Source organism: Terrapene carolina, unplaced genomic scaffold, assembly GCF_002925995.2.
Source record: "Terrapene carolina triunguis isolate 2854851 unplaced genomic scaffold, T_m_triunguis-2.0 Scaffold641, whole genome shotgun sequence".
NCBI lineage: Eukaryota > Metazoa > Chordata > Testudines > Emydidae > Terrapene > Terrapene triunguis.
In genome coordinates, this window is record NW_020664992.1 from 1,556,721 (window position 1) to 1,562,080 (window position 5,360).

Consider the following 5,360-nt stretch of genomic DNA (forward strand, 5'->3'; position numbering starts at 1 on the left):
CTGCAGGACAACATCACCCTACTAGGGGCATTGAGTAGAGCAGCAGTGTGGTCCTGTGGGTGGGCTGAGGAGTCAGTGGACTGGGGGGTTTGGTTCCAACTCAGCCTCTGATCATGGGCTAGTTAGTTGCCCTAGCTGTGAAAAGGGGGAAATGTTGCTAGTCCTTGTTCGTAAAGCACTTGGCGATCCAGCAGTGATATGCAGAACCCCCACTGAGTTGAGTGGGTGTTTGGGGTGAGTAAGGACTGCAGAATTTGGTCCATTAGGATTAAGGAGTTTTAATTCTTCGTGTGGAATGCCACTAATATGGATGCTCCAGGGATATCGAAACAATTACACCTTTAGCTACCTCAACCTATTCCCCCGCCCCAGTCCACCAACCCAGCTGCTCCTTTAAGGGTCCTATCGAAGCTATAGCAAGCCTTAAGAGACTCACAAGTGATGAAGGGTTAGGCCTGCATTTCGATAGATGCTCTCAGGACTTCCTGGTGGGAGAAGGGCTTTTAGGATTCTGTCTCCTCTGCATTCTCCTGTGTGGTTAGGGATGTGTATGAGTGGGGTGGGGGTGGGGGGCAGAATGTGTTTGCTGTGTTCCTGTTTTGTAACTTCTGGGTGTGTGTTGGTTTTGTCTAGCTCCCACTTTGATCAGGCGTGAGGACTCCTTTGCGGTTATGTCTGTCATTTCGGCTGATACCCCCTCTGGTGGCTGAAGCCAAGGAACTAACCCTGGAGTCTGGGTAGAATTCAGCAAGGAGCTCTGCCCGTTCCTTTCCCAATTAACATGGCAAAAGTGTCGGCTAGAAGCTGGGACTGGACCACAGGGGATGGGTCACTTGATAAATTGCCCGGGCCTGTTCACCCTCTCTGAAGCATTTGGCACTGGTCACTGCTGGAAGACAGGGCCCTGGGCTAGACAGACCATTGGTCTGATCCAGTCTGGCCGTTCTTGTGTTATGTTCTTATGTCATGGACGCACAGAACATATCAGCCATCTGATTTTGTTTTAATTGCTACCAAACAGGCAACAAACCAATCAACAAGATGGAAGTCCCCAGTGAAGCCAGCCGAGGCCTCCGGTGACTAGATAAGGAAGAAGAAGAATCAATGGGAGAGGCTTGAGTGAGAGGAGAGTGGTCCAGAGAGCTGGAGCTAGAAGGATGGACTGTGATGGTTTTGAGGTTGATTTCCCTGGCATCTCTCCTCTTAGGGCAATGTGGTGGGGAAACTGGGGGATTCACAGTCTAAGCTCTTCACAGCGGGAGGTTGTAACTGCAGCTCTCCGCACCCCACACCCCCGTACTGATCGTCCATTCCGGACGGCCCCTCAGCCATGTAGGTCACTCTGACAAGTCACCAGGCGCAACCTGGATCTTGGAAAATGTCCTGGGTAGCCTGGAAGTGCCGAGGCTGGTTTCTCTGATGTGCTGCAGCTTGGGCAGCCGTCTGCTCCTGTGCAAAGCGAATATAAAAATGCTACCAAGTGAGCATGTCACTCCAGACGAGGTGCACGGGATTGCACACGAGCACAGCGATGGAGGATCAGACCCTGTGTTTTTAGATTAAATTAAAGACTTGCAGGTTCCACTGCTGCTTTCATATGATAATTATCTGCTGGGGCAGCCTTTGAATGGCTGGGGACAGCCATTAGCCTTTCATGGCTCCAGATTTAGCACCCGGTGGCCTGTATGAATCTAGGTTCTCTTCTCATTTATGCCAGTTTTCTCGGCTGTAACTCCATTAGCTTCAGTGGGGCTGCTTCTGTTTGACATCAGTAGAAGTGACAGGAGAATTGAGCACCGGGTGTTTCAAACTGTTTATGTCCATGTGCACTTCCAGGGATGAATTTGGCCCAATGTGTGTTAAATAATGGTCCGTTCATTTGTCACTCTTCAACTTTGCACCCCCAAAAGTGTATTATTGCCGAGAGAGATAATTAAGTAAATAATGAGAATATTTGAATGCAGATGAGCTGCATTTAAAAAATTCTGCGTGTGAGCGAAATGCATCCTCAATTGTGACATCTTCTGCAAAATGTGGAGTGGTAGAGGTGGTCAGAAGAACTTTGATGGAACAATCTTCGGGTTGAGAATACAGATCCAGCTAAATCAATGGTGTCAATTCTGCCAAAATTTTATTTTGGCAAAACTTTTTTCTCCTTTCCCTCCTCCCCCCCCAATGTCAAAATATCCCGTTTGGACATTGTTGGAATTAAACATTTAGATTTTTTTCCTTTTGAAATACTTTTAATTTCAAAATTTGTTATAAAATAACAAATCAAACTCACAATGAAATGTTTCAATTTTGTTGCAAATAAAACATTTCCATCAATCCTAAAAGAAATTTTTCTGCAATTTTCTTTCGTGGAAAATTTTGAACGTTTTGGGTTTGCTCCTAATTGGAATGAAAATACATGTCAAAATCTCGACATTCTCTGCCGAAAGGCATTTCCGTTCTCCGCACGGCTCCAGGAGGTAGCCCAAACGTCCTATAAGGGCTTTACTATCTTCCTGCAGAAATCTTTTTGCTAATAGACACATTCTGTAATCCAATACTCCAAAGGCAAAAAATGTGTCTTAAAGCATCGCCTTCACGGAGTCAGAGGAAGATAATTAAAATGTAAAGATGAGGCATTTCCCTCCTGCCTTTTCCCTAAAGCCTCCACTCTCTTCCATCTCTAAAGCTCTAGCCAAACAGGGCTGGCTGGGACTGAGATAACATTAAAAAAAAGGATTAATTTCTTCTTTCCAGGCCTTTATCTGCCTACCTGGAGGAATACTGCCTGTGCTGCAAAACACCGGTTGGTCTAAATCTGTTTCTCTTCCAGCTTCTTAAGAGGAAAACGCGTCGTTATCCCAGGGAAATGAGAGAGGTCTTGGGTGTGGAAAACCTCATTGTGATCTGATTGTATTAAAAAGGAAATTGAGCTGGTGTAATAAAATAGAATAGGAGCTTGTGTGTTTTGTTACTAAAGAGAGAGAGAGGGCACGGGGGGGGGGGGGGGGGGGTAAAAAGCCAAACCCCCAGGCACCTGCAAAGCATTCTGGATTGAAATTGCCCTGAAGAAGGTGAATTATTGGACAGGGAGAAGGGAGTGTGTGTCATCCAGTAGCCCCGCAGACTAGGAAGAGGATGGATGGAACGATTACACAGGCTCTCAAACTTTTTCATAGAGCAGCTGATGTCTTAATAGTGGCCACCTCCCATCAACATGATATCCCTGGAGTAACTATGTTTTATTTTTGCACGGTAACGTAATTGTAGGGAAGTATTCAAGGTATTTTTGGCTTCCTTTAACACGATGTAGTAGATGGAGACCTGGCCCCATGTGAGCAGCCAGTTCTACGCAAACCACAGTCTCCTATTCTCTGGAAAAGAATATAGGCAATTCCAGAACCACCTCAGCCAGGCTGAACCAGGCCATGAGCTGAAGGCCCCGGAGCTGCCCATGTGCTGCTGCCTTCTCAGGGGCTTGCTGCTGGCCTTTGTGTGTTGCTCCTGCAATGTGGGCTGTGATGCAGGAGTGGAAGGGGAGTGGGGTGGAACAGGAGCAGAGTTGCTCCGTGTGTGTGTGTATATGACACAGTTGCCTTCAGACGCTTTAAAAAAAACCAACAACCCCAAAACAACCCTCTGCACTGATTTGGTCTTGAACCCGGTTTTCTTTTGTATGACGCACGTCTCCACCCCTCGTGGTGTTGAATGTCCAACTCTGTCCTCGCCACATTTGCATTAAATCATTTCAACTATTCCTCGTTACGGACCCCCCTGGCCTTTCACTCCCCCAGAAAATATAGTCCACGCTGAACGGCCTCCCCACCTCACATGGCAGATGCGCCCACCTCCTTCCTAAAAGGGGGCACCCCTCGCTGGGACTGCAGAAATGGACTCCAAGTACAGAACCCCTCATCAACCACAGCCCCGAATCACTGTCTCCCGGGGGATAGGATTGCTTCAGCCGTCCACTCCGCATCACCTGAAACAATCCATGGGCTCATGTTGCAGTTTTTAAGCCATAGAAGAGAAGATTGAAAGGTGCATTAAAAAAATAAATCTGGACGAAATCTCTGACCGTTGGGCTTCTTCTGAGGCACAGAGAAATAGCCCCTGTCCCTGCTTTGCAGCGTCCTGATGGGTGGTGGTAAAAGGTTGGTCTGCATCTCCCCTCACTGTGTTTTTCCCCAGCCCCTATTTCTGTGCCCCTCCCATTCCCAGGGGCACACCCTCCAGCTGTTGTTTGCTTACATGACAGTGGGAGCTAGGGGTGCAAAATCTCCCCTGGACTTTAATTCCGGCTACTGTAGATGGTTGTGACTTGAGCCCTGGTTCTGGTGTGAACGTGGTGTGGGCCCGGGGTCTCCCCCTTGCTGCAGGGTCGGGACCTCAATTCTTTCTGTTATGGGATCTCCTGGTGTGTGCCCGAGTTTGACCCAAACTCCAAGGAGGGCAGCATTTGAGGCAGAGGTGCTGGCACGAGGGGAGCTGCCGCACCCTCTGGTTTGACGTGGTTTCCCCCGGGACAGATTTTACAGCTTGGTTCAGTGGCTCTCAGCACCCCGGCTGTACGCATTGTTCCGGCCCCCCGGCCTTTGGGTGCGTTCCGGGGAATCTCCGTGGTCACCAGAGAGCGTCCCCCCCACTTGTGTTAATCCAGGAACTTACAGCTCCCCCCCCCCCAGGAAAGGGGAGGGGAACCGGATCAAAGGGATGAAGTGACCTGGATGGAGGGATTTCCAGGGGCTTGGGGTGCACCCCCCATACAGGCTTTGTGCTCTGCAGGGCTCTGGCTGATCTCAGCACTTCTCACCACCAGCCCCTGGGCCGGGAGGCCACAGCTGATGAGCTGAGCCAGGCAGGAGGCAGCATCTCGCGGCCCATTGGTCGCTGCCCCCAGCCCCTTTCTGGCTGGATGGGGGGAGCTGGGGGCGGGAGCAGAGAGGAGGGAGGGGGAAGAGGGGGGTGGTCCCGTGTTGCAGGGGAGGCTGGGAGGATCCTGGGGGGAGCGGGAGGGGAAGGGAGGGGGCTGGCGGGGGGAGAGGGAGGGGGTCCCTGGGGAGGGGGCTGGCGGGGGGAGGAGGCAGAGCCCTGGGCAGGGCAGGGCAGGGAGGGGGCAGCACTGAGCAGGCTGCTCCCCCCACCCTCCCCCTCCCCCGAGCTGCCCCAGCCCAGCCCCGCAGCCCCCGGCCGGAGCAGCCGCCGCAGCTGGTCCCGCATTGTCCCGGCGGCCGCAGGATGCCGAGCCCCGCACCGCCGCCCGCCGCCCCCCGGGCCCGCGGATCCGGTGCCTGCGCCGGGCTCCGATAGGGATGGAGCCGGAATGAGGAGGTGAGTGGCCGCCCTGTCAGCGGGGCGGGCGGCTCGGG

The 5,360-nt window shown here is 51.8% G+C and overlaps 1 protein-coding gene across 1 annotated transcript in view; it reads left to right on the top strand.

Annotated features, from left to right (window-relative positions):
• The first annotated feature begins 5,237 nt into the window (after window positions 1-5,237).
• Window positions 5,238-5,360, top strand: part of FIGNL2 (fidgetin like 2) — a 44,701-nt gene continuing 44,578 nt past the window's right edge. Inside the window, exon 1 of the mRNA XM_026659638.1 lies at window positions 5,238-5,322. The gene's annotated coding sequence lies outside the window, so the exon portion shown is untranslated. The remainder of the gene's footprint in view (window positions 5,323-5,360) is intronic.